Source organism: Antedon mediterranea, chromosome 5 (genome assembly GCF_964355755.1).
Source record: "Antedon mediterranea chromosome 5, ecAntMedi1.1, whole genome shotgun sequence".
NCBI lineage: Eukaryota > Metazoa > Echinodermata > Crinoidea > Comatulida > Antedonidae > Antedon > Antedon mediterranea.
Window position 1 is genome coordinate 17771333 of NC_092674.1, and position 24860 is coordinate 17796192.

The window sequence follows — 24860 nt, forward strand, 5'->3', positions numbered from 1 at the left end:
AACTGATAAATAATACTGTATGTGATTCCCGATTAACCGGGATAGGAATCCCGGTTAATCGGGATTATGATCCCGGTCTATTGGGATCCCAATTAACCGGGATTTCGATCGGAAATATTGTTTTGACCTCGCTCCTATAATATTATTAAAAATAATTTTAAAGATCATTTAGGCCTTAATATAAGAACCACGCCTAGTTATGCGACCAGTTCAGGATAGCTGAACTTTGTTTTTATTAACTAGGTTAGGCATAAACCTAGCCTAGCTAGTAGGCCTATATAGGAGCCTTCTTCTACTCTAGCCTAGCTAGCTAGGCTTAGTAGTAGGCTTACACATTATTATTAAATATTAAATAGGCGCTCTATTTCATAGGCCTATTTAGGCCTAGTCAATATATAGGCCTAATTAGGTCTAGGTGTAGGCATTGCTAGCGAGGCTTTGCCTACTTGTACCTAAATAGGGATTGCCTAGATCTATATTCTGAAAAAAGCTACACAGCCTAGGCCTTAATATATATAGAATAGGGCCGGGTAGGCCTAAAGACGGTACCTACCTCCAATCATACCAACAACTCACTTTTGAATTCCGTAACCCCGGCATTTAGTGGTTACATAATCGCCTACTTTTGGTGGTTGGTCAACAGGCTGAATTACGGAAGAAATTTTAATGATATTCCCCGTAATAGGGGTATCATTAACCCACAGAATCAGTATAATAGACATGAAGATATGATATATGATTCACGGTTGGTTGCACGCTTCTTTTTTTTCTACGTCCGGCGTGTAGTAACCGTGCATGTTTATATTATTGTTACGGTTTAACAAAGGAAGGGCATACAAATAAAAATGCAATAATAGACCACGGAGACTGCATGAATAGACATTGTTTCAACATCCTGCCTCACTTTTGTCTAGTTATTTATTGATTATTGTTGACCTGGGCTGAGCCTGGGTGTAACCGTAAATCAATTTGGCCAAAAATATGGGGAAATTTGAAAATGCGGTAAAAAAATCAAAATGCGGTAGAAAACGTCGAGATAGCGGTAGCGCGGTAGATGGGTACTAAAAGCGGTAGACTACCGCCTACCGCGAGTAGCGGTAGACTTGGGACCCCTGTATTCATAATTTTGACAAAACATTTATTTGTTTCAGGCGCAACAAAGCGCGTTTTTTGAGTACGGTTGCTTCTATTTTCTGGCGAGCGGTGTTTGTCACCTTTTTTACTGCCGAAATCATACTTTACAAAGCAAAAACCGATACCAAAGGCGAAGAACAAGCAACTTTCAAAATACAGTAAGCTAAATCTAATAACTGAACCATGTAAAAATAACTAGGCCAAAGCTGTCAATTTAAAGGTCATATGAGCGTATTTTATGTGGCGGCACAACGCGCGTCTTTAGAATAGAATGTAACCAATTATCTTTGTGTGATGCCGATTTCCGCCCACATAGCTAGTCAGTATGTGAGAATGAGATAGTTTCTGACCAAAAAAAGTTCATAAATAACAACAGTAGTAAGGTCTACTTTATAAACAATTATAGACTAGAGGTTTGAAGACAAAGCAACAAAACTCAAAAGATTGACTTTAAAATAACAAATTATGTTTATTCAATATTAATAAACCACAGTGAACCATTTAGCCTAGGCCTAGGCGCTAGGCTAGTAGTAGCTAGCCTAGGTCTAGTTATTAATTTTTACATTATTTTTTATAATTCAAAGATTTTGTTTTTAATTTTAAGCAAAAATATTCAAGCAAAAATGAATATTTATGTTACAAATTATGTTTTAAACCATGCTTTAAAACTAGGCCTAGGATAGGTAGGCCTAAAAAAATAGAATAGAGGCCTACAATTAATCCATTGAAAGAACGAGTTTTCACAGAAAACATTTAGGCCTAGGCCGTAGGCCGTAGGCCTAGACATTTCAGTAGCTATAACCTACATCATAGCAAAGCTTTACGTTCATCCGGCAAAACAATGTTGAATATTCTCTTCAGTTTATTAGGATTTCTTCTCTCCCGGTAATTTGACACAATCGATCTGAAAAATAATCAAATAACAAATATGCAATAGGCTATATTATAGTAGGCCTATATGACCTGGGATGAGATGAAATAAAAATACATTATAAAAATACACATAGAATATGGACTTTTTAGACATTAGCTTAATATATGAATTTTTAAAAAAATTGGCCATGTTATTATTATTAAACTAATCAAAATTGGTCTAAATTAAAAAATAAATTTGGTTGGTTTTGCATTATTTTTTACTTTATATTTAATATTGTTACTATATACATTACATTTATGTTCTAAATTTATGTGTTCTTTGTTGGCAAATTAATGGCTATAAGGCCTAGCTAGTGGGGTATGTTGTATCATCACAATGCAACCATGGAGGAAATATACATGATGCAACATAGCTTAGAGGGTTAAAATTGTTTTGGGTGGCCTGTGCTGGGCTAGGCGTTTTTGGGCCCTAATAGCATTGAATAATTATTGATCTGTCTAATAATAATATAAGGTAGTGTACTTACAGGTATAAAAAGTGCAGTATTACATCATATTCTAGTCGATGTACAGTATATTAATATTTTATATAAAGCCCAAAACTGGTTATCCTACCTAATAGTTCTAGAATAGGCCTACTGTTATGTTTCGTTTGTTTTAAAGATAGATGTAACTATTTTTGTCATTCGTAGTATAAATGGGCCTTAGGCCTATATTCTGCCAAAACCACAATTTTTAATTTACTGTTTGTTATTCTTTATAAAGAAAATGATTTCAGAACTGAGTTCGACATCGTGCACAGATGAGAGTCCACAGCAAACTCCAAACAAGAGGAAGCGGAGGTACTCTAAACATTTCAGGTTTAATCCCCGAAGAGGGAGATATGTTGCTCATCGGATGCGGAATCGGATGAAACAATCCAGTCCAACTCCTTCAATAAGCTCAGTGAATTCAGACAACCAGACCTGGCCTACCATTACTACTACTAGTAATAGTAGTAGTAGTGGTAATAGTAGTAGTAGTGGTAGTAGTAGTAATATCAGTAGTAGTAGTAGTAGCAGTAGTCAAGACGAGGAGATATCTACGTAGAGGTCTTCTTTGATATTTAGTGCTACCGCAAGTGATAGTGAAAGATCAGAGTCTGATATGGGTGGTAGTGATAATGGAAATTTACATCAACATTTATTTGAAGGATCGAGCCACACCTACCTGAGTTTTTATACAAGCATACTTTTGTTTGTAATTAAACATAATTTAACCAAAATTGCATTTTCCGATTTGATCAAATTATTGATTTCTTTTCTTCCAAATTCATGTAATGTTGCAAATTCAGTATTTAAAATCAAGAAAATCCTAAAACAAGAAACTAAATATCAAATAGCACTATTACTGTGATCATTGTTTGAAAGAAGATGTAGACTCCAACCAATGCCTATGTGGAGGAAACATGATTGCTTATCACTCCATAAGTTTGGATAAGCAACTAGGAGACATGTTTAAAGGTATGGAATATGTATACTAAACCAGGGAAACTCTTCCCTGCTAAAACATAGCGTTCGATAGTTGAAATGTTTTGAGACTGAACTTAAAACAAACATGTTAACTAATATGATTTACAAAACTCATATTTCAGACAAAAGATTTTGCGATTCGGTTATGAAACCAAGAGGCCATCACAACACAGATATTTGTAGCGGATCAGAATTCAAATGAATTAGCAACACAGATTTAGGTCAAAATGATGTATTCTTAACATTCACTCTGAATACAGGTGTGGTTTCTATGTTGTTTTGAATAGTTTGTTTATATAGGCCTACAGTTTGTTTTTTTAATGAGGCGGAGGATATACCTCTTGTCATATAAAAATATAATAATCGTCCTTTCTTTTTTTCTATTCCGTTTTATTTATTACCTTAATCAGATGGTGTGTCTATTTTCAAGTCATCGAACAAGAGTCTCTGGCCAGTATACTTGGTGATCAATGAGCTACCAGTACAGCTCGGGTATAAGTACTAACAAAACTATATAATATAAGCTCAGGATTCCACATTAACCATCTTTTAAATAATGGTCTTGATAATATATATATATGTATATATATATAAATCCAAAGGCAAATTACTGAAAAAAATGACAATGCTGTGGGTATATAAATGTTCGGTTCAATGTAACCGTCTAAAAAGTGCTCAATACGGTAAAGTAGAGCTAAAATATACGTTAAGTCTGGAAAAGAAGTAAAAACTACAGTTTGGTCTCTACAGGCTTGTTTCGTGAGTCGTGAAACTCACTCATCAGGAGACTATAATGAGAAGAATCAATTACAACGTTGCTTATAAGCACATTTACTTGTAGAATTAGCATTTACAGGTGATATGTTTTGGAATGTCAGCTGTTATGTAACAATGCTTTCTTTCTGTGCCGGCAGGCGGACACAAGTTTGTTACGTTTGTTTAATGTCGTTAATTCAGGGTGGCGGATGATAAATAATTTCTCTTTGAGGCAGAGGTTGCATTTTTTGTTTGCGCTACTATATGCTTTAGTAGATGCCAAGATGCGCCATGAGATTGAATAGTCTGTGTTGTTGTCCTTGAGTGTCCAAATATGTTTACTGAGTTCGGTTGAGTTTCTAGAACGTGTATTACGGAATGATAAGGTGTGATTTCTGTATCGTGTTTTAAAATCATTTTCAGTGAGTCCGATATAAGTTTCCGAGGTGGATTTGTCTTTGCGTGTAACTGTGGCTTGGTATATTACAGATGATTGTAAGCAATTTCCGTTTAGCGGGCATGTGTTTTTCTGTCGGCAGTTGCATGTTTTGTTTTCTTGCGTGTTTTCCACGGATGTTGTTTCGGGCTGGTTGAGTATTCTCTTGTTGTGACTGTCTATTATCTGTTTCATATTGTTCATACAACTGTAGCTAATCTTGATAGTGTTTCGGTTGAAGATTTTTCTTAGTTTGTTAACTTTTGGAAAATGTTTGTCTACTAGGGATAGGAATTTCTGTCCAATGTTTGTGCCGACGTTTTTGCTGAACGGTGGGTTGTACCACAGAATGTCGTTTCGTTGTCTGTTTTTTCGTCTTGTCTGGGTTACCGGCTCGTATTTTAGTGTGTACTTGTATCCACTGTCGTTGAGAGTTTTTTGGTATACAGGGGCGGCTTGGTTGAATGAATTCTTGTCGGATGACAAGGACGAGAGTCGTTTGTTTATTCCGGCGGGTATATTCTTTAGGATGGTCGGTGGGTGGTTACTTTGTTGATGGATATATTTTAACGTGGCGTTTGGTTTGGTGTAGGGCTGGTATGTGTTCTTCGCAAAGTTGAGTGTGACGTCTAAGAAGTTGATGACTTGTTTGTTTGCTTCTATGGTAATGCGTAGGCCGTTGTCTTTGAATATTTGGCATATGTCTTTTTTAATATTTTCTGTGCTTTTAGGTGTGGTGTCTGTGACTGCAAGGCCGTCATCTCTGTAAAGTCCTATGTTGATTCCTAGTTTCTGTTGTAATTGGTGTAACAGGAAGCTTCCAACAAGTTCACATGTTTCTGCGGCATCATAACTACCCATAGTCACATCGAATGCTGTGGGGCCTTTCTTTTGCCATGGTTGCTGTTTGTGTGATAGTACTGATTTTTTGGTATGTACGATGATGTCTCTTTCGTCGTTGGTAATATCATCGTATCTATTAGCGAAGTCTAGTGCTTTATTCAGCAGGTCATTGCTGATAGAGGGGTAAAATTCTACGATGTCGAAGCATATAAAGTTGTGTTGTTGTTTCTTGTCGATGCTCTTAAACCATTCGATGACCGATGAGGTATTTTTCCATTGATTGGTGCGCAGTTTTGATGTAATTTTGCTGTTAATACGATCGAGTATAGTTTTGCTTATCTTGCCTATCTCGGGTTTATTAATCGGCAATTAGGTTTGTTAGTGAAGTTCGGTTTGTGGTCTTTGAGGGTTATGAAAGCATCTTTATTTGCAGTTGTATCCACTCTGTCAGCGATGTTCAATTTTGTTGCAATACTTTTGTACGAGTGCAGGTTCTGCTTTCTTGTATGATTTGGTGATGTTTTCTTCTAGGAGGTTGTCATACGTCGGTGGGTCTAGTTTGTAGAAATTTGTGGTTTTGTCGGCTGCAATTAAAAGTTTGGGCTCGTTTTCAATTTTCTTGGAGTCGGTTTTTAACTTGTTGAGTAGAGGGTTGTCTGCGTTTTTGAATGTTGTCGATTGTATCAGATGGAGTATGTCATCTTCGAATTCGTATAGTTCATCGATCGGTGGTGGGTTTTTGGTAGACTTGAAGCCAAATGTTTTTTTTGGATGATGCGGTGGTGCTGGAATTAAGGAAGAAGTGGGCCTTCCATCGCATTCTACGTAGAAATTGCTCAACACTAATAAGTGGTTGGGGTTTAGTTTTATTAGCTAACATCTGCATGCCTTGGTGCCATTTATGGGGATTAGTGGCTTTTAAGTTTAATAAACGTTCATTGTAAAAGTTCATTTTGTCTTTCTTGATCACTTTTTGTACCTTATTCCTATAGAATTTCCATTCAGCGATTTACCATGATTAGTAAAAGCGTGTTGACGTTTCATTATAAGATCCTTTGCTTGTTGTGAAATCCATGGCTTATCAGTTGGATGTATCTTAATGGATTTAACCGGGAAGAAAGTGTTCATAGCAGAAGTCAATGACAAATAAAATGATTGCGTTTTCTGTTCAGTAGTACTCGCGTTAATAACCTCGTTCCAGTCATGGGAATTCTTCAACACTTTTCGCTTTCATTTGTCTGATTACACGCTTTTCGATTTTGTTGCTATTCGTCCTTGTAGTTGCTGACAACAGAACACAATTATGATCGCTAGCACCCATCGGCGACACAATTCGGGGATCGCAATAATACTGCTTCAGATTAGTGGCTATAATATCTAGTATTGCATCCCCTCGAGTTGGTTCTTTCACAATTTGTTTTAGGTTATGTGCACGGCATAGTGGGGCTAGGTCAGTTCTGTTCAGGTCCCCCATAATAATGAAGCCAGCGTCTGGGTGTTTAAGTTTAAGACTGTCAAGAGATTTAATAATATGATCCAAAAGTAATTGTTGGTCAGAAGAATTAGGTGGAATATATATTCCACAAACTATAATAGAGGATACAGCTCTAGGAAGCCTCTTCGGTCTTATAAAAACCCAAACACACTCTAGCTCTTCGGGTACTACTATTTCAGGTATTCTTCGCGACAGAAATTCAGAATTAACATATACAGCCACTCCACCACCCTTCCTATGCGTTCTATGATAGGTATAAATATTGAAGTTGTTAATCATCAGTGCATCATCTGTTATTTGCGGTGTTTGCCAAGTCTCTGTGACAACTGCTAAATCAATACAATTTTGAAGTAGAAGGGTTTCTAGTTCGTCCACACGGTAGATTAACGAACGCGGGTTAGTCAGGAAAATCGATGGGAGTGATGGCTGTAACATTGTATAGTTGACTTTACGAAGTGAATTAGGGAATAAACTACTTAGAAAACGCCCTCGCTTGTTGTCTATATAATCAGAAGCACGTGTAACAGTGATAATAGTGGGAATTTTTCTGCGTATATTTACACCACCTCTTCTACCTCTACTTTTACGATAGATGCCAAGATTATTCAGCTTAGTGAGGGTTCCCTTAGGTAGGTATTGCACCTTATTACGATGTTTAATGAAGGCTGATCCAATATAAAATAGCTCATGTCTGGAATAACGAGTCATTTTGGATTTCTCAGTGGCTTGTGTATCATTCCAATATAAGAATTAAATGAGAACTTATCTCACCCCAACAACAGCAGTACAGATAAAATGTTAAAAATGGAAATTATCTCAATCCAACACCAACACTCAACAGTACAGTTAAAATGTTAAAAAGTGGTTCCACATCAAAAAATGTAAAGAAAAAGTACTTGCACAAAGTTAACATAAGATCACAAACACATAAAGATCATCATGCTACAGTCGCCCAATACTTCTGAAACCGCCGATTCTGTCGGTTGGTCTGGGCCTAGGCTAGGCTGCCCACTCGGCTTGCCTGAATTCTCCGCCGACAACCGTCCGACGATAGGTCACGGCGAGCCCAGCCAGTATCCTGGTTCTTGTTATAGTTTCAGTTGTGGGCTTAGCAAGTTAATGTTCAGATTGCAATTTAAGCATAACATGTAGCATTCAATCCACAGTACAATGCACAAATTTTACAACTAAAGCAACAGATGTCCACAAAACAACAAAAAACCAGTCACAAAAGAGGAATTCCAGAGCCAAAAATCTGTAAACTAATTAAGAATGGTGACAGCTATAAAACGCCCTCAGATATATGTGCACCATGTGCATGTTGGTTCCCAGCCTTTATAAAATTATTACCAAGATAAGATGCTACATTTTTGTACTGCATTTTGTGCACAGTGTTTAATTTTATTTGAGTCACCCTATCCTCAACACACAATAGCCCTAAGCTATCTAGTTCTTTTTGTCCTACATGAAATCGAGGACCTTCATTAAGAATAAATCTCACCATTTTGTTTTGTATAATCTGCAGTTTATTTTTTAGTGTTTTTGGTGCTGCAGTGTACCACGATGAACATGCATAGTCAAAGTGGTTTTGAATGAGGTAGTACAGGAAAGATATGCTCAGAATCAGTAAAAGGTTGAAAAAATTGCAACAGAATTTTTTTCACCACAATGCATTTCTATAAGGTCCCTATATGAACATACTAAAAGTCTAGAAAAATCCAGGTAGGGGAAATAGGTTTTTTTAAACAAAATGGCCGCCAATGGCGAAAAATGTCTAAAAATGAACAAAAAACATATATTTTATATCTAATTACCACTTGATAGCAGTTTTTATAATGCTTTTTATATTTCTTTAGTGTCAAACATTTAAACTGCAATATACATATTAATTTAAATGCTATTTAGCAACAAAAACACACATTTAAGTATCAAGATATCACCACGGTTATAATAATAGACAACGTAGTCCTATGCATTATAATGCAGGACTACGGTGTCTAATAAAACAGTTCATTTACATTTGTACTGTCACAACCTCCGAAATTGCAATGACAGCACCATTTATTTCAGATGCTATGTGTCGGAGTTCAGACATTTTTGGAATCAAAGATCTGATGTTAAGGTGAACGAAGTACAATCCTTTCCTTTTAAAATGCGAAAATTTATTATCGGTGTCTACATTGGTCTTGTTTGTGTCCTCGCTTACCGCAGTTGTAGCACACAATTGGTCTTCGATTTCTATGTTGCCTTCCATTGTTTGCGGTTGAGGAGTAAGTAGGCCGTTGCCACCGTTGGTCTTGGTGTTGTGATGTCTGTCGGGCGTTTGGTAACACGATGTTTTCTAGGAGACGATTTGCCCCTGCTTCAGATAAATGTAATCCGTTGAAACTAAGAAGTGATTTATCTATACTTTCGTCCCAGTAGCGAAATTGGTGTCATTGTTCACGAATTCAATATTTTGTTCCATGGCTAAAGCTTGAAATCGTTTGTTTTAGTCCTTCTAGTTTTACTTGATCAACATTGTTGTCTTCTCGCGGGGGGGGGGGGCTTGACACCGTCACACTTTCAGCCTTTGCCTTAACACTTGTTATCATATCTTTACATGCGTTAACGATGTCATCCACAGTCTCAGAAGATGAAAGGTCATTTGTTCCACAAACTATTGTAACATCTTTAAATGAGGTGGTATCTGGGTTTACAAAGTATGTTTGGATATCGATGAGGCCCGCTCCACTCATTGGTTGTACAATAAGATCATCACTTTTTGATGTTATATTTTTTATCAATGAGTCGCCAATCAAAATACGTCGGTTTGACTCGGTTTTCTCAATTGATGCATGTGTATTTCCAGATGTACATTGATTGGTTAAAGTGACTAAAAGATTATTTAATATGTCTGTTTGCTTCATGTATAACTCTTCTAAATGCATTATTCTATCGCTCTGGCTTTGTATGATTGTCATTTGTGCTGCATTTGTATTTTTTAGTGTCTCTACAACTTCAAGTATTCGAGATACAATTGAAGGCATCATTCTACAGGAGTGACATGGCCATACTCCGTTGGCTTCAGATTCTTTTAATTTAATACAATTCTCGTGGTACCAATGTCCACAAGTACAACATCGTATTGTGTTACCTTTGTTAGCGTTTCCTTTGTGAGAGCAAGTCTGGATACATATTTTTCCAGGACCAATGCATTTCGTGTACTTTTCTTTAATTTGTCCAGTTGCTTGGTTTGTACCTGCCATGTCAATATGGGTCGTCGTAGTTGTTTACCATTACAGCAGGTCTTATGTAATCGATCGATTAGTAAGAACAAAAGAAAGATACAATAGAACAATAGGAATCAGAAAGGTGATCGGGTAGCGTCGCTCCCCTTTGTTAAAAGGATACAAATTACATAAACCGGGCCAAACGAAAAAAAAAAAAAGCCAATGAAATGTCCAATAACTGACCTATCCTGTATAAATCTGATACTGTATTCGATTTCTGTTATCTAATGTCAAGTTTGATCACGATTATTTGAAAAGCATTGAAAAACAATCAAATGTTTTGGCAACTTCTTGATAACATATTGTGTTCTCACTGCTTAGAAGATAACGCTAGCGTTCTACTAGGTATATCAAAACAATTGCTAAACCTCTGGTTTGGGAAGACGTCGAGAGGCGACCGGTTTTTTTTTTAACCAAAGGTATCATTTCCAAATACAATATTGCACTTTGTTGGTTTTGTGTGTGTTTTTGTTTCCGAGATAGTAGCTACGGCACAGAATCAATGGAACGATACAAAAAAAAGACAATATCGTAATAATATTAACAATAATAATAATATTTTTTTATTTTTGTTGATTGATCTTCTTAACAAACGGTTAATGGGCATCAGGGTCCCGCAATTTACTGCGCGTTGCCAGAGTAGCTTAGAAGACAATCAGCACTGGAAAGATATAGTCTTTATTTAATGTTTCCTAAATATAGGCCTAATTAAATGTTGTTTTTCAAAAAAGGCAATACATAATTGTTCTTGTACTAACCAAAACTTCATTTATATTTCATTGAAGCTTCAGAATATCGAGAATGGCTGGTCCATTTCTCTATACCAGTGCTAAAAGGGGTGATGGACACAGATGTATTTGCACATTATTGTATGTTTGTGAATGGAATTTCTCTTTTAACCAAAACATCAATAACAGAAGAGAATTTAACCGAAGCTGAGAATTCTCTGCGGGGGTTTTGCCGCATTTTCCCAGAGATATACGGTATCGTTTATTGATTTAAAGAGTTCTGATTTAATTTAACATAATACATCTCTGTGGGTTATATTACTGTATATAAAATTAAGGTCTGAATAGCAATAATTATCCTATACTTTCATACATTACTATTTGTTATTATTTCACTTGTTTTCCAGGGCAAACAAAGCAAACAATGAATTTGCATTTGCTGAAACCAATTTTCTTGTTTTGGGTTTGAATCAATGAATGCCGCCTTAAAGAAAATGGTACATGGATCGAGATTTGTTAATAGCCAAGTAAGGATCTTGATTTGCAACGTTGTATCGGATACATGATTTATACAGTATGTTAGTTATACGTACAAATACAATCGTGATAACTCTGATTTGTTTATTTAACTTATATTTTATGTTTGACTAATATAGATTTCATTTGCTGTTGGTATAGCATAGGGCCTATCATCATTGGTTACAAATATTATCTTTGCTTAAGCAGTTGTCCGTTAAGTTCCTGAGGTAAGTTAAAGTAGAAATTGGTATACGTATGTAATTCAGTTAAAACAGTTAGGTATTTTTTACTTGATTTTTCACAATTTACACTATATTTTACCAAAAAACAAGCTAACAATTGTATATATATATATTTTTTAGAGATGACAGTCGACGAAACAACTAGTCGAATTTTACCTATCACAGAAAACTCTGCTCATTTTGAATTAATTTCAAAAGTGCAATACACTGGGCAATTCAACCGCTATATGAAAGGAAGAAACACATTTACTTGTGCGAGTACTGAAATAAGCAAGAGGAGAAGTAATTGCAGTATTATGTTTAAGGAAAGAAGAGAATGAGGATAGCTGTGGTCAAATAATTAACTTTATTTCCACGGATATGTGCCCATATGTGATCATCCAAGAATATCACAATGTATATAAGATTGTAAACTACATTCATTAAGTAAGGCCTGGGCAGATAATAATATTTACCAGTGTCGTGTATCCGATTTAATTGTCTGTTCATTTACAATTACATAAATGATCAAATAATGTATCTGTTCCTAGGAACTTGTTGGAACACGATTTAATGTCAGGATATCAACCCCGAAACCTAAAAATACCAGGATGGTGTCCGGCGGGGGATAGTTTACCACAGAATATTTGTGTTTTTTTCTTTCAATATCAATTTTCCATATCATATCGACCCCGAAACCTAGACTCAGAAATACCCGGATGGTGTCCGGCGGGGGATAGTTTACCATTGTAAATATTTATCGGTTTTTGTAAATTTCAATATACATATCGTTTATTTGTGGCAATAGTAGGTCCATGTTTGCGTATCTGTCTGTTTATAGTCACAACATCTGAATGAATTTGTCCATTTACCTTTAATCCACACTAGACTCCATTAAATTGTATTACGTGATCAATGCGCACTTTTTATATATTATTCAATCATAATCAGAAATACACCATACACCAAGCCCATGCAGGTCATGATCATGTCAAGATCGTAATAAAGAAAATGCCTAGCGGAATTATTTTTTAAAAAATGTGCGTTTATTTAGGCTTAGGCCTACATATAATGGTCAAAATAAATGTTTAAAGGCCCATTTACACTGGGACGATAACGATCGACGATAAATCGATAAATATGCATTTTCATACATAAAACAAAGGAAATCTAAAACGTTTTTATTCTAGAACTATAGGATAACCATCTATGCTGCCGTTGATGAAAATTATATTTCACACGTCCAATCAAATGACGTCATGATCAGTAAGAGCAATAATATCGTGACAATACAACGATGTTATTGTTTTTATATATCCTGACGTCATTTGATCGGATTTTTAGAAATTTGATTTTTATCAATGACAGCATAAATGATTATCCTATAGTTCTAAAACGAAAACTTTTACAATTTATTTTATGCAAGAAAAATGTGTGTTTATCTATTTATCGTCTATCGTTATCGTCCCGGTGTAAATGGGCCTTAACGATTGGTCTGTTTGCTTTTTTTACTCTCTGATTGCAATTGTTCTTATTACAATATGTTCTTATATTCGACACCAATATTAAATTAGTAAATAAACTAAAAACTGGGCAAGTCCCAGGACAGCCATAATCATCATTATTGAATTAAATTTGTTTTTGCAGTCATATAATTTTTTTTTACAAATGTATTCTGGATCTGGATGAATACTGACGAAGGACCACGTGGGTATATGTGCCAGGGGGTGCGTCTCTCGGTGTGCAAACATCATACTTAACTGAATTTTTTTTTTTTTTTTTTTTCAATTTATTAATCATTCACAACTTCACTTAACTGACCAAACAATGACGAAAAAACAAACAAATCAACATCCATACATTAATATACATAAATCAATTGCTGCATTAAATTGAAGCCCATGACTTGGCAGTACATGCTATTAGGTGGTGCAATAGTGATTGTGCAATCATCTAAGTTTGTCTAAAGTGCTGATTTAAAGGTTTGTAATGATGATGCTTGTTTAATGCATTCTGGAAGTACATTCCATGCTCTTACAGTACGCGGAAAAAACGAATATTTGTATTTGTCTATTGAATGATGACTAGAGGGTTCGCTCGCGCACCCTCTAGTGGGTGTACCCGAATGGTCCTCGAAAACATGACCAACGCCTCTGGAAATTGAAGCCCAGGTGACACCTATGCATATGACTGATGAGTAATGTATGTTTATTTTGTGATGTTTCATGGTGGTCCATAAATTAGGTACGCCAAAAATATCGCTTCCAGGGTAATGTAGCAAATTAGAGTTAAAAAATAGACGAATAGAGAACAATATAGGCTAATTATTATATGTGAAACCTGTGCTGAAAATAAGTTTGGTAAGATACGAAATGTATACCAATTATGATTGATTACGTCCCCTGTCAGTAATGATGTATGGACACTTGACAGCAATTGGTGGTTGGAACGTAAAGGGGAAAAGTTACTCAATAGATTTATTTATTTGTAAACAAAATGTACATTAATTCTCCCTGTAATGATGTAAAAACTTTCAACAATAGGTATTACAACAATTGGTATTAATGCAAATAATAATTGTAAAGAACAGTATATGTATAATATACATATTATATTATTATATATATTATCTGAACGTTACACACAGGAGGAAACCGTTAATAGGGGTCATCAATCACTGAAACAGTCTCTAACGTGACCGTACCAAGAGACCAAAAGCATAGTTTATCAATGTGGGTGACAGTGAGCGGGGTTTTAACATTTGTATCACAATATATCATGACAACAGCATCTTGTTAATTAAAACAAAAAGATCAAATAAAAACTTTCGTAGCCTACTTATATTTCGGTCGTAGTAGACACCATTTATAATTATAAATAGAGCAAGCAACAGAAATAATCGATAAACAGTAATGGTGTTTCCCTGGTAGGCATGGCCTCCTATAGTAACATTGAATCGCACCTAAATTTGATAAAATGATTAATAAATAGCAAAATAATTAGTTAACTAGATTTAATTCGTCACTATGACGAATTATAGGTTATATGCATTGATTTAAATAAAGATAATTGATTTTTAAAAGATATATTAATTGATTGATTTTCTCAGAATCTTTAATTATTTATAATATATGATAGGACCTTGCTAACGCGAACACCATAGCCGGTATCACAATCCGATCAAAGATCCATATGCGTATAATGTCATAAACCACATTTGTTGTTACATAATAATAAAGACATAAGTTAATTTTTATCTAGATTTCATTATAAATCATGTGTATAATCTATACACTAAGAAATAAATTTGAACAAACAATACGGATAATAAAAAAAAAATCTTATTTCGTTTCCCAAGGTGAGACTCGATCTCGGTACCTTGAAAGCCATAGACACGAGCACAGACCACCGAGCCGTACACAACTGACTAAAAGTTGTAGAAAAATTCCTCCGTGTATTTACTATGCAGTAACCACTTTGATGCAAATAGATTATTACATACCGAAATGAATTATAATTTTTTACTATGATGACATCTTTAAAATGTATACAAATGATGCACTGTCAAACTACATACTTTTAACTTTAATATATGAATTTTTGAAGGAAGAAAGTTAATGTTAAGTTTGTTATTTTGGCCTAAGAAAATGTCATAATTTGTTTGATTGTCGAAATTATTTTTTTTAAATTTAATATGCAATTAATGATGACTTAATCAACTTTTGTTCTCTTTATTTGATAATAAATCATACATATGATACATACACTTCAAGAAAATGAAATAAAAAATAGGTGTTCCCCTGCATTCTGACGATATATATTAATTTTAAAATTTAGCATATTTTCACCATTTTGTTAACTTATACGTGTGTAGCCAGTCACTTTTGACTTGCTCGTATAACGCAATTTCGAGTTGAAACCTGAATCAAATATGATGATATTATTAAAGAAAGATTGTAAAACAGAAATCGGGCAAAAAGAGTGCGCATTAACATTTAACGCGCAGTGCGCGTGCAAAAATCTGCGCACTCATGGAAATTTTTTAAACGCTTAAAATTGCCTGAAACGTACTCTAATTTCATCGAAAATAAATTTTGAACATTTTAAGCGCGCGTACGCAAGCGTTATATGCGCTACGCACGTAATTTTATTGCCATATGATGAAATATGACCTGAAATTTATGAGTACCAAATTTTGTTTAATTGTGATTCATGCTTGTGAAGATATGATTACAAACGTAATTTCGTAAAATCGCGCGTAGACCACGTAATTTTTGATTACGCATCGTGAAAATATAACCACATCGATTCCTGGCCATGAGGAATATACTCTGAAAACTTGACTTAGCTAGATTAAACTGATGCCAAGATAATGCACGGACAAAATAGTGCTAAGGAAAGAATAAATAAACTAGACATGAAACTCGTCACTTTGACGAGTTAGTTATCCGCACGACAAACGCCACGTGCACGTCATACGTTGGAATATTGCACACAGAAAAAGATTATGGCATTATGACCTGAAAAATATGATATGTTGTTAGTGCTGAATTCTGTCAATATTATACAGTATAAACAGTATAATATGTATACATATTAAATACAGTGCAGAATAGGTGAAATTATGGGACCCGCCATTTATTCATATTTTTAACATGGCTACGGTATCAAAATTAAACTCTAAGATAGCAATTTCGGAAGGAAATTATCTCAGCAACAACATATTAACATGTAGAAGGAATTTGAATACGTAAAATATAGATGCGCGCTCTTTTAAATGTGATAAACTATGACGCAAAAGGTGAAAATACGACATTTTTTAGTTAACTGGCCATATGATGACGTCATAACATCTGATTAGCAAAATTTTCACATGAATTCGTATCTACAATCCAATAGCTTCCAGAAAACGTTTTAATTATGATTATCACTTTTTATTGTTACGAGCTATAACAGATTGAAATTTACTGTAAAGATGAAAATAAGTGACCCACGTTATTTACATTTTTAGACATGATGACGTTATAAAAATTTAAATATTTTTAACTCATTGGAAAGATAGTTGATTGACCTAGACAGTATTAAAATCTTGCAGAAAATGGAATACGGATAAGCGTGATGCGCTCCATTGAATGTGATGAGCAATAACGAAGAGAAAAAATTCCTATATTTTGCATTCGTGTGGCCATACGATGACGTCACAATGTCCGGTTAGCCATATTGATCCATCATCCGATATCTACAACTCATTAACTTCCAGAATATGTAATTTAAAAAAAAGTTCACCCCATAGTTTAGAATCTATGACTGTTTAAAAAAAGGCATAATTTTCATGAATTTTGGAACTTTTTCATCAAAAACGCGCAAAAATTTTCCAATTCGACGTGCTCGTATGACGTAATTTTAAGTCAAAAATGGTTTTAAAATGGTAAAATTACTCTAGAAGGCTGGAAAAACATAATTCATACGAAAAAAAGATGTTTTTCACGGTACGTGGCCACCGCGCGCGTAAAAAAATGCGCGCACGTGGGAATTTTTGACATGCTCAAAATGTCATGAAACGCGTAGAAAGTTGATTAGAAATTGATTTTTCGCATTTTGAAATTTTAAACGCGCGGGCGTGCGTAACTTCGTGTGAAACATGCCATTTTTTCTCCACAGTCAGTTAGCGCAAGATATAAATTAAACTTTTGTTAAGTTTCAATTTAAATTGCTATATGGTTTTCGATCTATGTTAAATACGCGAAATTCGTTAAAACGCGCGTAAATCACGTTGCGCAATTCTGACGTCATTCACAATAGGAGGTGCACAATTTCACGTGAATGCCCACATGTTGACAAAGTTATAAAATGTTTTGTTTACAAGTTTTTGAGATACGCGAGACACAAAATTGACAGAAAGAAAGAACTAGACATGAAACTCGTCACTTTGACGAGTTAGTTATCCGCTCGACAAACGCCACGCGCACGTCATACGTTGGAATTTTGCACACAGAAGAAGATTATGGCATTATTACTTGAACTGAAGAATATGATGTGTTGTTAGTGCTGAATGCTGTATATTTTGTGTCATATAGTATACACAGTATAATCTGTATACATATCACCGACAGTGTAAAATAGGTGAAATTACAGGACCCGTATTTTATTCCAATTTTTAACATGTTGACGGTTTCAAAATGAAACGCGAAGGTAGTAATTTCGGAAGAAAATTATCTCAGCAACAACATATTAACGTTTAGAAGAAATTTGAATACATGTAATATTGATGCGTGCTTTTTTTAATGTAATGAACTATGACGCAAAAGATGAAAATAAGACTTTGTTTATTTAACTGGCCATATGATGACATCACAATATCTAATTGGCAAAAAATTCACATGATTTCGTATCTACAATCCGATAGCTTCCTGAAAACGTTTTAATCGTGATTATCACATTTTATTGGTACGAGCTATAACAGATTAAAATTTACTGTAAAGATGAAATTAATGACCCTGTTAATTAAAATTTTTAGGCATGATCGTAATAACAATTAAAATATTTTTAACTCATGTGAAAGATAGTTGATTGACCTAGATAATATTAAAATCTCGGAGGAAATGGAATACGGATAAGCAAGATGCGCTCTATTGAAAGTGATGAGCAATAACGAAACAGACAAAAATCCTATATTATACATTCGTGTGGCCATACGATGACGTCATAACATCTGAGAGTTAAAAATTGTGAATGAATTTATATCTACAATTTATCTTCTTGCATAATAAGTTTTAAAAAATTCGGGTCACCTTTGATCCTGAAGAGCTATAATAGATTCAAAATAGGCATTATTTTGACAATATTTTATAACTTTTTCATCTAAAACGCGCGCAAATGGTCCCAATCAACGTGTTCATATGACGTCATGTTAATTTGAAATGATGTCAATCTTTTTTAAAATGACTAAGAAAGGCTGTAAAATCATAATTCAAGAGAAAAACACATGGTTTTCATGCTCCGTGCGCACCTTGCGCGTAAATTTTTTCGCGCGCGTGGGAATTTTTGACATGCTTAAAATGTCCTGATCAGCGTAGAAAGTTGATTAGAAATTAATTTTGCGCATTTTGAAAGTTTAAATGCGCGTGCGCGGGTTACTTCTTGTAAAACATGCCATTTTTAATCCATAGAAATTTTTCCCTTGATATGAATTAAATTTTCACTAAGTGTCAATACAAAATGACTTTTGGTTTTTAGTCTATGATCAATCATAAAAAATCATAAAATCGCGCGTAAGTCACGTTGCGCAACTCTGACGTCATTCAAAAATAGGAGGTGCACAACTTCACGTAAATGCCCATATGTTGAAAAAGTTATGAAATGTTATGTTTACAAGTTTTTGAGATACGCGAGACACAAAAATGGAGGAGAAAGAAATAAGAAAAAACTAGACATGAAACTCGTCACTTTGACGAGTTAGTTATCCGCACGACAAACGCCACATGCACGTCATGCTTTAGAATTTTGCACACAGAAAAAGATTATGGCATTATGACCTGATCTGAAGAATATAATATGTTGTTAGTGCTAAATTCTATCAATTTTGTGTCATATAGTACAGTATAAACAGTATAATCTGTATACATATTACATACAGTGTAGAATAGGTGAAATTACGGGACCTGCCATTTATTCCATTTTTTAACATGGCGACGGTATCAAAATGAAACACTAAAATAACAATTTCGGAAGGATATTATCTCAGCAACAACATATTAGCGAGTAGAAGAAATTTGAATACGTAAAATATAGATGCGCGCCCTTTTAAATGTGATGAAACATTACGCAAAATATGAAAATACGCCTTTTTTTTATTCAACTGGCCATATGATGACGTCACAACATCCGATTGGCAAAATGTTTACATGAATTCGTATCTACAATCCCTTAGCTTCCAGAAAACGTTTTAATCATGATTATCACTTTTTATTCTGATGAGCTATAACAGATTGAAATTTACTGTAAAGATGAAAATAAGTCACCCACGTTATTTACAATTTTCGACATGATGACGTCATAAAAATTAAAATATTTTTAACTCATGCGAAAGATAGTTCGTTTACCTAGACAATATCAAAATCGGGGTGAAAATAAAAAACGGATAAGTGGAGATGCGCTCTATTAAATGTGATGCGCTATGACGAAAGATATAAAAATCCTATATTTTATATTCGCGTGGCCATACGATGACCTTATAATGTCCGATTAGCCATATTAATGCATGATTCCATATCTACAACTCATCAACTTCCAGAATATATAATTTAAAAAAAGTTCACCACATTCTATGAATTTAAAAAAAGTTCACCACATTCTATGAATGACAAATTTTTGAACTTTTTCATAAAAAACGCACGTAAATTATCCAATTGGATGTGCCCGTATGACGTAATTTTAGGTCAAAATTGTTCAAAAGTTGGTAAAATTACTAGAAAAGGCTGGAAAAACATGAATCACGCAAAAAAATTTATTTTCAACGCTACGTGCGCACCGTGCGAGTAAAAATATGCGCGCGCGTGGGATTTTTTGACTTGCTCAAAATGACATGAAACGCGTAGAAAGTTGATTAGAAATTGATTTTTCGCATTTTGAAATTTTAAACGCCCGTGCGCGCGTAACTTCGTGTGAAACCTGCCATTTTTTTTCCACAGTCAGTTAGCGCGAGATATAAATTAAACTTTTGTTAAGTTTCAATTTATATTGCTATATGGTTTTCGATCTATGTTAAATACGCGAAATTCGTTAAAACGCGCGTAAATCACGTTGCGCAATTCTGACGTCATTCACAATAGGAGGTGCACAATTTCACGTGAATGCCCACATGTTGACAAAGTTATAAAATGTTTTGTTTACAAGTTTTTGAGATACGCGAGACACAAAATTGACAGAAAGAAAGAATAATACAGAACTAGATTTGAACTCGTCACTTTGACGAGTTCGGGTTATCCGCGCAAACGCAACATCCACATACGCTTAAAATATATGAACGCCGAAAATTATTATGCCTTCCTATTACATGATTTAAATACGTTTACAGTGCTGAATTGTACCTATTTTGTAGCATACAACATATTACAGTATTTACAGAATACACTGTATATGTTATATACAGTGTAGCATAGACGAAATTACAAGACCCATCTTTTAAATCCAATTATTAACACGATGACGTCATCAAATTGACATAAAGATAACTATTTTAGAAGATAATTATCTAAATAATTACATTAATACAAATTTGAAAAATTTTGGGCACGTAAAAGTGACATGCGCTCTCGTTTAAACGCAATGAACTTTTACGCAAGAAATGAAAATATGACTTTTTGAATACAACTGGCCATATGATAACGTCATGACATCAGATAGACAAAATTTGTATATGAATTCATATCTACAATTCAACAACTTCTATAATAAGTTTTAATCATGCGCGTCACTTTTTATTCTGACGAGTTATAACAGATTGAAGTTTACTGTAAAGATGAAAAGAAGTGACCCACGTTATTTACATTTTTAGACATGATGACGTCATAAAAATGAAAATATTTTTAACTCATGCGAAAGATAGTTTATTGACAGAGACAATACTAAAATCTCGGAGGAAATTGAATACGTATAAGCAAGATGCGCTCTGTTGAATGTGATGAGCAATAACGAAAGAGACAAAAATCCTATATTTTACATTCGTGTGGCCATACGATGACATAACATCCGAGAGGTAAAAATTCTGCATGAATTCATATCTACAATTTATCTTCTTACATAATAAGTAAAAAAAATTGGGGGTCACCTTTGATCCTGAAGAGCTATAATAGATTAAAAATAGGCATAATTTTGACAATATTTTGTCACTTTTGCAACTAAAATCCGCGCAAATGGTCTAAATCAACGTGTTCGTATGACGTCATTTTAATTTGAAATGATGTCAATCTTTTTTAAAATGACTAGGAAAGACTGTAAAATTATAATTCAAGAGAAAAACACATGATTTTCATGCTCCGTGCTCTCCTTGCGCGTAATTTTTTTCGCGCGCGTGGGAATTTTTGACATGCTCAAAATTTCATGATCAGCGTAGAAAGTTGATTAGAAATTAATTTTGCGCATTTTGAAATTTTAAATGCGCGTGCGCGCGTAACTTCTTGTGAAACATGCCATTTTTAATCCATAGAAAGTTTGCCCTTAATATGACTTAAATTTTCACCAAGTGTCAATAAAAAATGACTTTTGGTTTATAATCTATGATCAATCATAGAAATTCATAAAATCGCACGTAACTTACGCTGCGCGACTCTAACGTCATGTAACGAAGTTTCTTGCACATCTACAGCTACAGGTCACTCTTTTTACCAAGTTATACAAAGTTACGTTCACAAGCAATAGGGGATATGCGACACACAAAAGTCCGGGAAAGAAAGAAGAATAACAAAGAAGATGAAGAAAAAGATATTTACAATAACATGGGTTATCCGCAACTAAGCGGATAACTAAAAAAAAAAGTAACAGGACGATTACAAGTAGTTATCCGCTACTATGCGGATAACTAATAATACAGAAAAAAAAAAAAAAGATGATTTCATACAGTTACAAGGAGTTATCCGCTACTAAGCGGATAACTAATAAATAAATAAATAAATAAATAAAGATTTTGACAGAATCAAGAGGTTATATGCATATCATGCATATAACCTAATTACTAGTAAGTAGGCCTTTATAATTGATATTTGAATATCTAAAACAAAAATTGTAGTTCATGATTCAGTTGAATCACTAAAATCACATTGTAGTTCACATAAAAGTAAAGGCCTTCAATAAAAGTTAAATTACTAGAACAAATTGTAGTTCACGTAAAGTAAATGCCTTTAATCAATATAATTGATTAGTTGAATATCTAAAACAAATTAATTTCAGTAGTTCACGATACGTTGGGTTAACCACTAAAATATTTTTTTATTTAATATTGAATGGCGCCACCAACGGCCATTTTGCCGAAAGTGACTGACCCGGAAGCCAGTTGAACAACATCACGAGTGTGTGAAAATAACCCTGTGATATCCACAAATTTCGATAGGTAACGCTAAATTTTGTCCTTGTAAAAGACAAAAGTGGAACAATAGCATCGATGTGAAAACTAATGTTATCAAATCTACGTTTCGCGGTACATCTGAGATAGATAAGGTAGGTATCCATGGCGGAGATTTGTACCGAAGTTTTTGCATTGTGCTCGCCTATGTCAGAATTAACCATAATTTATATAAAGATAATGGCTGTTTCAATCCTTATAGTTAGGGAGATGGCTATCGGATCTCCTGCATAAAACGAAACATGCATTGTTTATGCAGGAGTGCATATTGCACTCATCAGCTGGTAAACCAATAGCGTAATACCCTCAACATATTAAATTAACTCAACTTGGTTATCTCATTAAAACAACAATTGAACTTGGTTGTAAACATATTGTATATTGAACAAAAAACAACTCAACATTTTTAATCAATTATGGTAAAAGTAAATAAAAACCAACGTATGAAAAGGTTATATTATAGTGATGTAACAAAACTCAACAGTGTTTGAAATGAATAAATAGCAATGGCGAATAAAATGAATGAACAAACAGTAAATGAAGTCATGGTCTCTTACCTTAAAAAAATGATCATCGACGACGCCGCATCACTTATACATTTTTGTTTAACTGAAGACATAATGATACATGTATCCGCTAATTATAGGAAAGAAAATAGAAATATACGGTACAGAGATTTTCATGAAAAGCTGTTATTATTCGTCCATGATTTATGAATTGATTCTTACCAAAAATATTGATAGTTTTTATAGAATAATCTATCAAATGCAATTTTACTGTATAATCGTAGCATATATAATACCTGTTTTCTTGGTATAAAGGCCAAAATTCAAACTAATTTGCTAAGTTGTAGAGTGAATTTAATGTGTAAATGTTTTGCTATTTATAACTTATAGATGCCTTGAATGGATAAATATAGAATGATAGATTCTGCTTTCATGGACTTCATTGTGCAATCAGAGGTTTTTCACTGTTGCTGATTTTCTTGTCATTAGAAGTTCAATTTAATTTATTCCAGATTTTACAATACACAAACAATAACACATTCATCACACATGCTAGACCCGGGGGACTCCAAGAGCGAACTTAATCACTTTTGATGGGACGTCCCGTCCAGTTAATCTTACAATACATATTTTCATGGTGTATGTGATAATAATAAATGGTTACTGCCACATCCTAGAACAATTCCACTCCTTAATATAGTATATTTCCATACATTATTTAATCTTTATATCGTATTAATATGGCCTTACACTTGTGTTACTTGTGTTGATTGGCATTGACGTTTCTCGTACTCAATAAATACTGTATCTATTTTCTTTTGTATATTATTTAATAACTGAACAGTTTATTTATCTGAAAATATGTACAAAGCTGAGGATCAAATATCCATTTCTAGTTCTAAATACAACCTTAAACATGCCCTGATCTCCGTATATGGCAACTAAAATGTTTTAATTTTTGTTTTTTTTTTGCTTTGATAATTCTTATATATATATATAAAATGCACTGATGAAGGGCTAATGTTGCCCGAAAGCTCTGCTAACTTTTCTGGCTGTTTACTTTATCGTTTTGATAGCTTTTCGCTTTTTATTTTTGTATCTCCATTGAGATCCAGCCACTGATACCCACAGCATTGTCATTTTTTTCAGTAATTTGCCTTTATAAATCCAAAGGCAAATTACTGAAAAAAATGACAAGTGCAAGTGAAGGAATTTGGATAAGGTCATAGTATAAAGCTGGCAAGTGCTGCCTGGGTGGACAGGAATAAAAGAAATATAACAAAGGGAGCCAGGGTGGAGTCTGAATAAGAGTAGAAAACAAAGAAGGTAGCTTGGTAGAGATATAAACAATTTTGGAATGAGACTAAAACTAACAGCTTAAATGGTGGTTAATATTGAAACTTAAATTTTGGTAGTCAATGGAATAATTTTACCGATCTGGGAG

General features: G+C 34.2%; 1 protein-coding gene and 1 long non-coding RNA gene across 5 annotated transcripts in view; both read left to right on the plus strand.

Annotated features, from left to right (window-relative positions):
• The window catches only part of LOC140048615 (gephyrin-like), a 219957-nt gene that overhangs the window by 66025 nt on the left and 129072 nt on the right, over positions 1-24860 (plus strand). The gene's annotated exons all lie outside the window — the stretch shown is intronic.
• LOC140048895 (uncharacterized) lies at positions 2711-13158 on the plus strand. Of its 2 annotated transcripts, XR_011845165.1 has the most exons (7): positions 2711-3512; positions 3644-3781; positions 3932-4013; positions 11109-11306; positions 11459-11578; positions 11708-11797; positions 11933-13154. It is a non-coding gene; the product is annotated as an uncharacterized lncRNA (long non-coding RNA). The 2 variants fall into 2 exon arrangements; XR_011845164.1 differs by having other exon boundaries at positions 11109-11578; positions 11933-13158.